The 15,852-nt window shown below is 37.0% G+C and overlaps 1 pseudogene; it reads right to left on the bottom strand.

Annotated features, from left to right (window-relative positions):
• Positions 1 to 8,878: 8,878 nt before the first annotated feature.
• LOC118586330 lies at positions 8,879 to 9,405 on the bottom strand (annotated as a pseudogene).
• Positions 9,406 to 15,852: the final 6,447 nt, after the last annotated feature.

Below are 15,852 nucleotides of genomic sequence, written 5' to 3'. Positions count from 1 at the left end.
GATGGCTATCTGATATGTGACAGAAGAAAACCAAAATTAAGGAGCTATTATATTGTTAATCCTTACCAAGACAAGTGCAGTTGCAGCTTTGGCAACAGGCATCCTCTGAGGCCAGACAATATAAAGTGGCTTTGCAATCTGGAAAAGGTACAGTGCCCCTTCCTTTAAAGATACCTGAACAGGTAGTATGCTGATGGATGCAGTGGAACAGAAGCTGGAATAGTTATTCTTGGAGGAGTAATTAGGCTAATGAGTCTGGCCTCTTAATGATAGACTGACATTTAATAAGAGAGATGAAGAAACCCACAAGCCAAGAAGAATGGGCAGCTGAATTCCAAAAACACCAGCCATTTCAAGAATTTAAAATCCGAATCATGGCATAATACTGGTAGAATTCAAGTTTATCTGGTAAATGGAGTAGTCACACTGAATGTGGTGTCGAGCTGTAGGCCTAGCATACATTCTACTTCACAAATTAATCTGTCAGATATGCTAAGCCTGTAGGCCAAAGATGATGCCCCTATGTTGCAGAGAAACTTTGGGTGACTGTTCAGGGAGCTGGCTGTTTCTGTAGTAACTCACATTTTTTTGGAAGTCACTTGTTTGCACTTCTTCTTATACTAGGTAATGGTATTTCCTTCTCGAGTCACTGAAGGAGTTGAAGATTAGATAGTTATATTTACAGTTTTCCTTGTTAAGAAATTCAGAAAAGAAACTCAGATGTGTTAAGTGTATAAGTTTGAAATACATCATAAGAGTTTTCTGTTGGTAAAACATAATAGGAGAGAAAGTGAATTAGATACATTTTGGACTCACCAAAACAGGATAGATGATGGAACATTTTCCATTAATTTGTCAAATAGAAATGTATTGGACATTTTTGATACATTTATTGCTTGTATATATTGTATATAGTTATTGTACTAATTGTATATAGTTTTTCTTATGTTAGTTATAACTTATTTTTTAATTTTTATTAGACAAAAAAGGGGAAATGAGGTGATATTTTAATTGTGCTTTAATAAATAAAGCTTGCCTGGAGATCAGAGGAAAAAGACCAGCCCTTATAAGTAAGCAAAGAAGTCAAGCAATGGTAGCAAACACCTTTAAACCTATCACTTGGCAGGCAGCGATCTGTCTGGATCTCTGTGAGTTCAAGGCCACACTACAAACAGACAGGTATGGTGGCATATGCCTTCAATTCTGACATTAGTTAACCATGGAGGTCTGGAGGTCTGTACAGACAGACCGGAAGTGACAGAAATAGGCAGGTAGAGGAAGTGGTGTAGCTGAACAGAGAGAAAAAATCAGATGTCAGAAAAGCAAGGCATATAGGCATGAGTAGACAGAAAGTATCTTGCTTTTGGAAGCTGCTGAGTTGGTGAGGTAAGGTTAGCTGTGGCTTTCTGTATTTCCCTGACCTTTCAGGTTTTCACCCCTGTATCTGGCTCTATGTTTTTTTAAATTTAATAAGGCAACTTATAAATTAATCTACACATTTTTGCATCATTTTGAAATAACTTTTTATGAGAAAAGAATAAAATTATCAAAAATTGTTGCTTAAATTTTCTCAGAAAGATCTAATGACATGTGCAGTGTGAAAATGAAATAGGAACCCATCTTGATTAACAATATTGTTGCAAGAAACAATTCTGATGTAGGTTTGCTCAAACAACTACATGATTTCTCATTGTCAGAAATATAGGGGCAGAAGGGATTATTGTGGCAGCTCTAGTCAAATTGATATCAGTGCTACTAGTGTTATTTCCAGTTTGTTGTGTTGTGTTGTTTGTTTGTTTGTTATTTTTAGACTGACTTACCTCATCATTTCAAGATGGCTGCAGTATATGTATCCATTGTGCACACATATAAAAATGCAACCACAATGAAAAGGGTCACTGCTTCTAAGCTTCTCCATAGGAGAGTAAAACATTGAATAGAATCTCTGTTGACTTTTTTTTTAAATTAACATGTTGAGTTAACTGACTTTTCCCTATACAATAATTAGAATAGGAAATAAAAAAACTATGATCAATTTAGACATATTTTCTGGGGATATTATGGCAACCACTTCATGGCCACAGGAAAAGAAGAAAATGGATCACAAGAGAATGCAAAAGGGAATACCTTAGAGGGAAAAAGGAATCTATATTGAAAACAGCTAAGAGTAGGATGAACTTGTGAAAATTGAATTGATTGTACTGAATTTAAGAGTATTGTACAGAATGCAAAGATTAAAGTGACTTTTAAAGAGCAAAAAGAAAACGCAGGCAGGACAGAACCTAAAGATTATTCTGAGTAATCAAAAACACTGGATGTGAGTCTAATCAAAAATTTGAGAAAGAATATTTCCTTAACATTTTTCTTGGTAACAGGTCTTTTCCAGTGTGACAGCAAATACATAGGCAAAAAAGCAAAACTATATATAAACCCCAAAACAACATATGAAAAAAGCATTCAACCAGAAATGAAAAAGTCATCAATGAAATGGAAGATGGGGAAAGGGGTAATTTATTTAATCTACTTTAAAAAAATTTAAAAAGCAACTACTAGGCTCAAATATTTTATATTGGTATGGATTTTTGTATATAGATATAAATTTAAGGTTATTTTGTATACATCTTCCTACTCTTGTTTGGATATTTTTATATAGTGATACAAATTTAAGGTTATATTGTTAAACTGTATATATGTTTCTATTCTTGTTTAAGGCATTGTACATATACAGCTCATTTAATAATGTAATATAAAATTCTAGTCCTTGAAAATTATTATTACAAATTATTTAGGATAATTAAGAAATGCAGATTTGTAGTTAGTCATATACAACAATGAAAATTTTTGGCCATCTTAAGTATGTTTTCAAGGTCAGAGATATATTTAAGTTAGACAGATGTTCTTCAAACACTTCAGAGACCTGCAGAATATTGTATTTCAGATGTTTTAATAGCATAAGGGTTTTCATGACAGTGAGACATGTCTGCTCCTGGCAGCATCAATTTACATCAAAAAAGGATGATGTACATTGAAAACCTTCCATATAGAGTTTGCTTTCATTGTGGCAAACTTAGCCACTGGGCAAGAAATTGCCTTTGCCTCAACTGCTGACAATATGCTGTCAAAATTTGACAAACAGGACACTAAAGAAAGTAGCTGCTGAAGTTTGCTAAGAGTAAGTAGAACAGTCCTTCAAAATTCCTACTTCACAGAAAAGTTTGTCAGATATTCTAGGCCTGTAGGCCAAAAATAGATGCCCCAAAGTTGCAGAGGAATTTTGGTTGGCTTTCCAGGCAGTCATATGTCTCTGTCATTTCTATAGTTTTGGAGGTTTTTTGCTCTGCACTTCCCATTTTTTCAGGTAATAGTATACCCTTCTTGGGTCTCTGATGTGACTGAGGCCTACTTAGTTATAGTCACAGTTTTCCTATTACTAAATTCAGAAAAGAAACTCACAAAAAGAGATATCAAGTGTATAAGGTTGAAAGACATAAAAGCTTAAGTTGTTTATCTTAAGAAAATGTTTTAAGATATAAAAAGATGTTTTTAGGTTGGTAATACAAATTATGATTGAAAGTGAATTAGGTAAAATTATTTGGACTCACCAAGATAGGATAGGTCATTAAGTGTTTTCTTTGAATTGGCCAAATACAAATGGATTGGACAATGTAAATGTAATTCTTACTTGATCATCATTCTTATTGTATAATATATATATTACACCTTGTTAAAGTTAAAACCTTTCATGTTTATATATACAGAAAAAGGGGAAATGTTGCAAGATATTTATTTACACTGACACTCTGAGATTGTTAATAAAATTTAATTTTGAATCAGGGGGAAGAATTAGTAACTAGTTGACCAGAATTAGCCATAGAGGTTTTGGAGAACCCAGGATACATATAGAAACACACAGGAAGTAGTAGGGAGGGACTGAGAAAGATTCATGGGCCCTTTGGTTTGAGGAAGGAAAGAGGGAGAAAGAGGAGGTCACTGGTCACTTCTCTCCTGCTTGTCTAATCAATCATATTTTTACCCACATATCTGACTCTCAAGTTTTATTTAATAATAGAACAATAAAAGTAAATGTTTCAAAATCCCAAAGGGAGTAAATATAGAATGACAGTATAATCCAGCATCCCACAAAAGAAGTGCATCAGACTTTCTTGGAGATATCTCCCCTATGTTCTAGGCACTTTGAAAACAATTTAGATTCCTATCAAATGAACAAAACTATTGGGGCACAGATATGATGGAATGTCATTCAATCACAAGACAGATATCTATGCACCAATGCAGGACAATGTAGATTAATGAATGTACCCAGAGAACATTATATTAAGAAACATATATCAGCACAGGCAGAACCATGCATGATCTCACATGTGAATGTAAAATACTCAATATCAAATGAACTGAGAGGACAGTGGTAGTTTCTGGCTTTGAAAGTGAAATTAACCTGTTTAAATTTAGCTGTCGATGAATAGAGAGCCTGAGGACCCAAGGATTCCATCAGAAAAAAAATCTTACATATTCTAAGAAGTATTGAATATCATGTGCAGAGTCATTGCACCACAGCTGTGATGGAGGGATAAATGCCAACAGCAAACTCTATAAGGTAACACATATTTATTTACAATGATGTTCTTTTACTATTATCATGGTGTCAACTGGGGACAAATATCACTTAAGAAGAAAAGATTGAAAGATCACATTCTACATATGGGATATGAGGCCACATGTTTATTAGAGATCACTTTAAGAAGATATCACTACCCTGAAAATTCTGATTATTTAAGATTAAAGTCAATAAAGATAAGGGATAATGTGGTAGTCTACATATTACACCAAAGTAAAAATTCATATGGGATTTCTGGAAATAAATATGCCAAAGGTGTGATTGCTATTGACTCTGAGAGGGCAAAGTACATGTAATTTCCTTAAAGTTTTAAGTCATATTAATTTCATAAGAATAATTATGAATTAAAAGTTATATCTAATTCAGCCTTTCAGAAAATCAAGACATGAGTCATGAATACCTAAAATACACTTAAAAGCTGTTTTTTTCTTTTCTAGTCATCAAAACAAGAAGACCCATGTGGATGTCTCAAAAGAAGGGCAAGAATTTGTGTAGATAAAGACCTTAGAATGGCAAAGGTGAAGAGAAAGTTGACTACTCAGTTTCTTGGTTTTAGAATGTTGATGGATATTCAAAAATAATTTGCACATAGCATTTGTTTGTCAGAAACCTGGGGTATATACAAGCTAGTATGTACCCCTAAAGAACTACATGCCATCTTTTAACATTTTAAATCTTAAAAGACAAGATTTTATGTTTTGTTAAAATTTTGTTTTCAGCTGAGCAGTGGTGGCTCATGCCTTTAATCTCAGCACTTGGGAAGTAGGGGCAGGTAAATCTCTAAGATTGAAGTCAGTGTACTTTACAGAGAGGGTTCCAGGATGGCCAGTGATATGGAGACATCCTGATTCAAAACACAAAAAAAAAAGAAAAAAAAAAGAAAAAAGAAAAAAAAAGAACATTTTTTTTCTAGAGTTTATGTTTCAGATTTAGACTAATTGAAAAAGTACTTCAACAACATGAAAATTCATTTCAGTATCTCTTTATGTTAAATCCTTAACTTGCTTTGAAAGCAATTATTTTTCAAGTGATGCTTCAAAGAAAGATTACCTTCCTTCACATCACATTCCCATGCTTTATCTGCAAGACTGTAGCTATAATCAAATTTCTAGCTCTTTCACTTCCCTGAGATGTCATTTTTCTGTGACTGAAATATTTGAAGGACTTTATGTAGATGTAACCATCTTGTTAAATAAGAAACACAGAGCCAATTGAAGAGTTAAAAGCCAAGAGGTCAGAGCAATAGCTGAGAGCTGAAAACCTTACCCTTCACTGCTGCTCTGTCTTTCCTCTCCACCCAAGACCAACTTCCTGTGTCCTGTCTTTTATATAGACTTTCTGTTCTGCCTTCTCATTGGTTGTAAACCCAGCCACATGACCTCCTCATCACTGCCTGTCTGTACAGACCTCCAGGTCTTCTATGGTTGGTATTGAGATTAAAGACGTGTGTCTGCCATGCTGGCTGTATCCTTGAACACACAGAGATCCACCTAGCTCTGCCTCCCAAGTGCTGGGATTAAAGGTGTGCACCACTACCACCCAGCTTCTGCTCTGGCTTGCTCTGACCTCAAGGAAACTTTATTAATATACAAATAAAATCACATTTCAGCACAAATAAAATGTCACTATAATTTTGTTTGCACACTGTCCCTTCACCAGTCTTAATTTTCAATTTTCTTATGACCAAGATCATTCTCTTTATGCCACATTGGAGATTGTTGTCCTGATTGAAAAAAATAGGCATGCTCTAGGGGAGATGATTGGCCTTGTCTACTTTTCATCATCTATTAGCTTGTTCCATCTGTTTCCAACCACAGTCTTTCTTTATCTATTGTCTTTCAAGCTAACCAAAATAAAAATCTCAATATCTTGTCTTCAGAAAGAACTCATATTTCATATTGCTGTGTTAACTTCCCTAATATAGACACAAATGAACATGTAATTATCCCAGATGGGTACCCATGACAAACCAATGTATGATCTCATCTAAGTCTAATCTAGTGAGATCAGTGATTTTATTCTGTTTACTTACAATCATGGGTGGGGGCACTGGTGACTCTTAAAAAGCAGCATCACCACACAGTCCCATGCCACCATTCATGGAGATGTCATATTAGCCGTATTATGAAGTCTACCTACTTTCCTTTCTTAAATACTCTAGCATCTCTCAGGATCAATGTAGCCACAAGAGAGAGAGGTTAATCGCTGACCCTCCCTAGTGAGGTTCAATATCTGCATTTTCATTGCCATAGATGTGCTGCCTCTCATTATTCTCAGTAGTTGCCATACGACTACAGCAAATCCAAGATGGCATCTTGTGATGACCAGACTAAAAAACGCTACACAAATGCTTGCCCTTCTTTTGAGACATCCACATGGGTCTTCTGATTTAACTGTTAGGATTCTATTCCTTATTCTTCTCTTAAGAGTCAATTACAGTGTCCTATTCAACTTCCTTGGGTTTTGGTTCTGTATTTATGATCCTTTTATACAGGCTTGTCCATTCATCATTACTCAGCCTTTGGCACAGACACGCAGACTACTCTCAACTGTTTTGCTATTTTCTTTTCCTTCTGCAACAACTGTTTTACGCTATGTTCCTTTTCCAAACTCTGGTGTTTGGTCATGGTTTAAAGTATTAAAATCCCTCCTTGACTCACATGGAAAAGGTGACAATCTGGAGATCTCAGAGCAGAGTCTGATTGGAATCACACACCTTTAGCTCATTGCCAGGCAATATTAATAGGCCACTGTAGGGAAATTATCTGCTTTTCAAGAAGGTATCAAAACACAGGAGAATGCACATATGTGTACCTGTGTGTAAAATATGATAGAAAAAGAGAGAAAGGAATAAAGAAAGAAGTGGAAGGATGGTGGTAAAGTGAGGAAGAAGGGAGGAAAAATGAGGCTGCCTCATAATTTTAATGTAAATAGTTCATCTAACTTTATAAATAACAAACTTTTTCATGAGACCTCCAAGGTTTATTTATTTTTATTTTTTTAAGAAACTGAGTTTTATTTAGCATTCTATGAGACACTAATGAGAATAAAAGAAATTAAAAATCAATCCCACATTGAATTTTAAAGAACTTCAAGACAGTAAAAGCCCACAGCTTGTAACCAATACTAGGAATATGAAATGACACACTTACAATACAAAGAATATACTGTGGGTGCTTCCTATCACAAGGAGATAGTCTGAATAGCTGCAATCTTTCCAATCTGAAGACTCCAACCTATACTGTTCTGCTGTTTTTCCCAACACCAGCATAGAATAAACAAGTAAACAAGTAAACAAGTAAACTGGTCTATTATTCAAGCAACATAATGCTACCAATGTGTGAGAGCCACACAATCAAGGAAGCAATTATATTTAAACTATAATTTTATGACTAAACAGAAAATCACAGTTCTTCAGACAATAAATTCATAATATACCATTAAGCATTTTAAAGCAATCTGTACCTTTTGGTAAAGAGGCCAAAATTATAATTAGGATTTTTAGAAATAAAAAAATGAGATGCATTTGAAGTTCATAAAATGTATCAGTAACCTAACTAATAACATACTCCCAAATTAATTCTGTCTAGACTGTCAAGGATAAACAAATCAAACAAACCCTCAAACTAGAACTTACAATGAAACATTTTAAAAACTGCAGACATTACAGAAGGAAAAATGTTTTAGGCATGTATCATTTCCTTACAAAAGCCTTTAATTAAAAGATACTACATAAGCAAAGTAAGAAACAGGAGGGGGAAAAAGATTGACACATCAAGAAGAGTTTAATATCATAATTATTCTATTGTTTCTAAAGCCTTTCACACAGGGGTAATCCAATTCTTTAGTTTACTGAAAACACATTTTTTAAAAAGTCACCCATAATGTTGAAGCTATAAGATATTTTTTAATCATTGGCATTATACAGTAAAGAACAAAGAACTTTTAATATACAACAGGGTAATATTTCATTGGATAGTATACATAACAGCTTTTTTCTGTCTCCATATATCCAATGATTATATTCATAGGCTAGTTTCTAAATAAATGTAAATTTTAAAAAAACTGGAAAAAGCCATGATTTGCTCAAGAATACTATTGTTTACATAGCACATAGTTGGTCTTACAGCAGATACTAGCTTGTCAAGCTTCAGGTGGCAAAAGGCTAAGCTGTTGCAATTGTCCAGCTGGTTGTTCCTCACTCTGGAGATTCTGGGGCATGTGCGGTTCAGAGATCGCCCTGCTGCCACCAGTTAGTTCTCTTCTCTCTGGTGGATCCACTAAGACAGAGCCTTCGAGTCCTTAAGATGCAAGGCCTAGCAAAAAGCCTCCTACAAAGCCACTGGATACCACAATGTTCTGTTTGATAAATTCTGTTGCTTTTTCAATTACATTGTTGATTTTGTGTGCTGCTTTGTTGGCTCGTTCCTTAATCTGTCTTTTTGCTTTGTTTACATCTTTTTCAACTCTCTTCCAGTCGATCTGCACATAGCCACTGTGACTGGTAACCTGTAGGAGAAGAGAGCCACCACCTACTGCAGTTGCCGCAAGTTTTTCAACCTTCTGGAATAAAAATCCTGCACACCAGCCAGTCACACCACCCATTACAATCTAGGTGGCCACAGAGTATTTTTCTACCATAGGTCCCGAACTGTGGCTACATACTTGATTCCACCATGGTGTCTTCTTGCATACTCAGTTAAATCCAACACTTCATAAGACTCATCATCGCTTTCATAGTCTTGGGTAGGGGCATTCTGGTATGCCATGATACTGCCAGCAGCCAGTTCGGGGTGGTCCCTGCCCGCCCTCCTCTCCCCAACACTTTAAAGGACGCTCTAGGCCTAGGTGGAAGTCTATCCAAGGTTTATTTTTTATTTTATGCTCATCATGAATTGTATTTCCCAACCTATTCTCTTGGAACATTGGCATTTGGATTTCAACTTCTTTAAAGAACACTTTCTATTTTTTTTTTTTTTTTTTTTTTTTGGTTGTGAGCCTAGCCTTTAATGGCTGAGCCATCTCTCCAGCCAGGGACAAATAGCCAATCGAATGGAAGCACATGAATTATGAACCAAAGGCTGTGGAGCCCCCAGCTAGATCAGGCCCTCTGGATAAATGAGACAACTGAATAGCTTGATCTATTTGGGAGGCACCCAGGCTGTGGGACCAGGACCTGTCCTTAGTGCATGAGCTGGCTGTTTGGAACCTTGGGCTTACACAGGGACACATGCTCAGCCTGGAAGGAGGGGACTGGACCTGCCTGTACTGAATCCACCAAGTTTAAATGAATCCCCAGGGGTGTCTTGGTCCTGGAGGACATGGGAATGGAGGGAAGGGGCGGGAGGGGGGAGGACAGGGGAACCCATAGCTGATGTATAAAATTAAAACACATAATAATAATAATAATAAATAATAATAATAATAATAAAAACAAGAGGTCAGAGAAAGAAAAAAGAAAACACTTTCTAGGATATGGGTAAAGTACTTACCATATAAGTTTGAGGACCTGAGTCTGAATTTCAAGTATCCAGGCAAAGCTGAATGCAATAACAGGCCTTGATAATCCCAAATCACATACAGAAGGTGGAAACAGGAAGCTTGGGTCAGCTTGCCTGGTGTGCATCTGTGAGCAAGGAGACTCTGCCTCAAACAAGGTGGAAGGTAAGGACTGACATCTTTTGTTGTCCTCTGATCCACATAATACACACACACACACACACACACACACACACACACACACACACACACACACACATTCACATGCAGACGACACACACATATACAAACACACCTTCCATAGTTCTAAGTCCTACCTTGCTATTGTCAATTCATACAAAACATTCAGATGCTGTGCACTTTTGTGGTTATATGTGTTTATAAAGTAAAGCAAACATACACAACAATCTATAGATCTATAGGTAAGTACATTATAGGTATATAATAGCTTTATATGTGTCCAAGTGTCTGTAAATGAAAGTTCCTGGGATGAAGCTGCACCTCCTAGTGAAGCTTCTGTAAGACTGACTGATTAACTGATTAAAATTTCAATCATAGGGAGCTGGAGAGACGGCTCCATGGTTAAGAGTAGTGGATACTCTTCCAGAATATTCAGGTTTGATTTTTAGGATCCACATGGTGCCTCAATATCATATGTAACTCCAGTGCCTGGGGATCCAACACCTTCTCCTGGCCTCTCAGGGTAACAGGCACACATGTACATAGTTAAACATGCAGGAAAAACACACAATTTTAGAAAAAGTTAAATAATTGTAATAGGGAAGAATATTGCATGTCAAGAGTCTAATTACATTTTATCTTGGTTTATCTTTTTCCATTATAAGTACTATTACCCATTTTAACTACTATTAATACTATTTACCCTCATTTGTGTCTTATCTGACACAGACTTTTGAAATGTAGTCACCTAACTGATCACTGGCTTCCAACACACTAAGCTAAGAGTATCATCAGACACCATAAAGCCTATAACATATTTCCCCCACTTGAATATAACCTACTGCCTAATGATTCTATCAATGTATTTAAAAAACATTTTGATATGGTGCCTTGTTTGTTCTACTTCTATTAAAAACTTCATAAAATGACTCATTAGAACACAAAGTTTCATTAACCTAAAGATGTGTTCCTCAGACATGGCCACTGATAGTTAGCTCCAGAATATAAATTATCTCTTGTCCTCTTTCTGTTGAGAGTTGTGGGTTTGTTTGGTTGGTGTTTCTGCTTGTTGTTTTTTGTTTTTTGTTTTTTTGCTTTTGCATCAGCATGGCTGCATGTATTTATAATAAACATTTTTCTTTCTAAAGATCACATAATTATAAATTAGTTTCATTAGTAACAAAAGTCACATTCTCAACAATCACACCACTGGATATGGATATAAATCAAGATGTAGACCCTAATTCAGGCCATCATGGCCATCAGTCTCCCCATTTATCATATCCTTTCTGTTCCAGTTTCCTCTCCTCATTGCTTGGTTTTCTTCCATTCCTCCCTTGTGATCTTCCACCTAGAATTCATTTTCCTTACTTATTAGGTCTTTGTTCTTTCCTAATACAAGCCCTAAATCACCTCTGATGCTCACTGCCCTTGACCACTACAAATTACAGCACAAACCCTGATTCTGGCACTGGATGACCTGACTGATGTGCTCTTGTAAACTCCAGCATCACCCTAAAATAGTTCCTTTGTGCATTCTCCCCTTGTAAGAGAATGCACTTTAATTCAAATTTTGAAAAAAAAAAGTGTTTCCTAGAAACTGAGACACCATGAGGACTGAGCTCTTTTCTGTAAGGACAAGAGGGAAAACACCTTTTTGTATTTTCCTGTAGCTAAGGACTGTCTGCCTTCCTTGGCTCATTGTCCTCACTCCTGGTCACCAGAGCTAGATATATCAAATTACACCCTCCACCTCTTGTCTTAGTCCCTGTACTGCAGGCTAAACCCCAGATAGGTGTTCTAGCACAAATGACTGCATTACTACACTGACCAATCTGAATAATAAAGAAAAACCACTCCATCCTAGTCTTCAATGCCTTCAGAACTTCACATCCTAGGATCTGTGAATCTGAGCATGAAAACCTAAGGGACCCATTACCCTACTTACAACATTAGTCTTCTTTACTTCTGTGCAAGGGTCTCTTTGATCCTCTTTGTTTCAAGTGCCATCTGTGTGACTGTGACAGGCACATTTGACATATGCAGTCTTGACTTCTTTGAGACATCAATTCATATGTCAAATGTCTGCTCCATTTATCATCTCCTCAACCATCATTCCTCAGATATTTTCACAACTGGTACCATTGCACCCCCAGCAGATAAGAACTCAGTGGAGTGATCATGTCAGATTTATTCTTTATTTTATCCTCAGTTGTAATCATACAAGTCCCCTGGTTCTGGCTTGTTTTCAGTTGCTATGATAAAACAGAATGGGCAAATGCAATATGTGGAAAGAAAGGGCTTATTTAGCTTGCAGATTATAGTCCATCACTAAAGGAGGCAAATTCAGGCACTCAAGCCAGGAGCTTGAGGTAGAAACCTTTAAAAATCACTGCTTACTGGCTTGCTAAGATACATTTCTTAAAAAGCCCTGGCCCACCTGTCCTGGCCTGTACTGCTCACAGTGGGATGGACCATCCTATATCAATTAACAATGAAGAAAATGCCACAAAGACATAACTGAAGGCCATTCTGATGGAGACAACTCCTCAAATGAAGTTCTGAAATGTGTTAAGTTGACAAGCAAGTCTGTCCACTATATCTTTCAGCATACATGTTCACCCATTCAACTCACCACATATTCTGCGCTTCTTCTATACACTCCACCATGTTAGTAATTTTCTAACTATATTTGCAACTTTTCTCTTCAGCTCCTAACATTTGTCCAGCTTTCTAAATAAGTTTCTCCTATGCTATTTGAGAGATGGCTCAGTGGAGAAAGTTATTGCCACTCAAGCAGGATGACTTGAGTTCAGACCCCAGCATATGAGTATAAAAGCTGAGTGCAGTTACACCTGCCTATAACCCCAGAATCGGTAAAGCAGAGACAGGAGGACTGTTGGGATTCCAGATTGGACAAATGCATCCAATGGAATGGCTACCCTTTCAGGCAAGAGGCAAGACATTTTCATCACCCTAGATTCCTTAAAGTTCCTATTCTTTCCATATAATAGCATTATTTCTGAAAAGATTATTCTTTCTTCCCTTTGAGTTCACTGGCACCTTTGTCAAACTTCATCCTGCTCTGCCTCCAGCTCTATTTCCAGACACTGCATTCTGCTTCATGATGTCAAGGTCTGTCTTCATGTCAGAGCTGTATATTATTGTTGGCTTATGTATTTTTATGTAGGTACTGCCACTCTCATCTTAAATTCAAATTACAGGAGAGCTGAGACACGACTGCTTTGTTCATCATTTTTGTCTCCAGTGTTGAAAAAGATTCCTTGAAAATAAACTGAGCACAGTGATGGATACCAAGGAAACCAAACTAAAACCCCAGAATATCAGGGAAACAAAGTAAGCTTTCAGAAAAAGCAAGCAGAGACAATATTTCATTCCATCCTGGAAGACCTCCCCCAGTTTCTGTTGCAAGGACTCAGTGTCCGAAGACCAGCTCCTAATACTGGATTGCTTCTGTCTCTCATGTCTTGGTCTTGTACTTCCCAATCTCTTCCTTTTTCTGCTCTCATTTTCCCTAATCTGTTCATATCGAAGGTGGGTCAGTTAGTCCATCCTTGGGTTTCCTCATTTCTCTTGTCTGATCCCACAGAGAAAAGAAAAAACAAATCATTAAAAAAAACAGAAAAGGATGTAAGATACATCTTTGGAATGTTGGGAGATCAGCTGGGAGGGAGGACAGCATGAGCCTCTTCTAGTATGTTCCTTGACCTCTCTTATTCTAGAGAACACCAGTCTTTTTCAGATCCAGTGCTTGACTAAAGAAGGGAAACTTTAGACTTTCATAATGAAGGGAAGGTGCAGGTATTTCCCCAGTTCCTGGAGGAATGGGAAATTTTATTTGGATTCTACATGGCCCTTGTCATGTTTTTCTGGTGGAACACTGGACAGATAAGACAAACCTAAGGAGTGAATAAAATAACAACTGTCATGGTTTGAATATGAGGACCAAGGTTCAAAAGCCTATTCTCAGTTGCTACTGGTGTTCCAGAAGGTGTTCAGGGGAAGGTTCTTCTCTCTCCTTCCTACATTCCCCATTTCCTTCTCTCCTTCTAACTCACCATAGCCCAGACATAATAGGGTCAGATAAACACGAACAGAACCAAAATCTGTGAAACCTTGATGCCAAACAACTTTTGCCCAACCCCCCTTATTTTTTTGCCTCATATATTTGCCATGGTGATGAAATCAAAGTAGGTCAGTGACCTCACAAAAAATAAAGTGTATTTCCATAGTCAGCCCTGTGTTTTCACAGTATCTCTAGCTACTTTGAGTCTCCCCTGTTGACTTATAGAATGCCTAGAAACTGTCTCTTTTATTGAGTTCACAAGCCCAATGCATTATACTTCCTCCTATCTTGTTGCTCCTGCTTTCACTAAACAATGATACTTTTCAATTACTATGATTCTAAAACACAGGCCACTGCTGCTGCTGTCATGGCTCAGGCCATTCCCCACCACAGTTGCCAAGGACACTGAGTAAATACCATGATACTCTGATGCTGCTTCAATTTGCCAAAAACATACTGCCATGTATTTCTGCATCAGTTTTCCTGAAGTGATGAGATCAGCCTGTGTTTCCTGATGTTTACTGTGTTTACTCAAGCTGAAAGATCTTAAGATGGTGTTTCCCCGTATCATCCCTACCTCTTCCCCCACTACCTTCTCTGAATCCCCTCCTTCCTTTTCTTTTCCTTCTTCCTTTTCTCTTCTCTCTTTTTTGATACAGAATTCGCTATGAAAGTCTAACTAACATCAAACACATAGCAATCCTCCTGTCTCTGACTCCTGAGTGCTGATATTATCAGTCTTGGCTCTATCTATTTCTTAAGAAATAGACTTGTCCATCTTCTTACTCAGCTAAGACTTAATCAGCTCTGTAGTTCTTCATGGCCAATTTTTTACAGGCCCTTTAACAAGAAACCACCCCGAATGACAAATGGCATCCTATATTTGGTCTTTTTCTTTCAGAATGTAGCCCTAGGAATGGTACATTAGCATGTGAATCCTTTATAGGAAAGCTGCTTCATAGGAGCTGCTCCATGTTCCTCACTTCATGGTTGAGCTCATAGTTTACTAAACTTTATAGAACTAAGCAGGATGTTCTTTATACTGTATGGGATCCATTACTACCAACTACTTTTGTTTTCTTTTAAAGTTAAGTTAAGAGATAATTTGTGGCATTGTTTTGGGGTGATGCCTGGTTCAGATGGATGCTGAGAACTGCAGGCAAGATTCTGCTTATACTGGGAAAAATATAAAACCAATGCTATTGGTCTTTTTTCTGTCCTTCCTCCTTCTTTTCATCCTTTCCTTCCTTCTCTGTGCTTTTCTTCTCTGAATAAGTAGCTCGCCAGAGACAACAAAATCCCACATTGGCTTTATGGGCTTTAAGAATGATCAACACAGTTGCCTCTGTATGGAGTTATCTACCAGCAGCAAGTGTTTTGTTTTTGTTTTTTTTTAATTGATCCTGGGTTATTCCTATATGTTAGGATCTGCATCTACCACCATTGTCTG

This window comes from Onychomys torridus, chromosome 6 (assembly GCF_903995425.1).
Source record: "Onychomys torridus chromosome 6, mOncTor1.1, whole genome shotgun sequence".
NCBI lineage: Eukaryota > Metazoa > Chordata > Mammalia > Rodentia > Cricetidae > Onychomys > Onychomys torridus.
The sequence above is the reverse complement of the archived record's forward strand: the minus strand, read 5'-3'. Positions and strand labels throughout refer to the sequence as shown.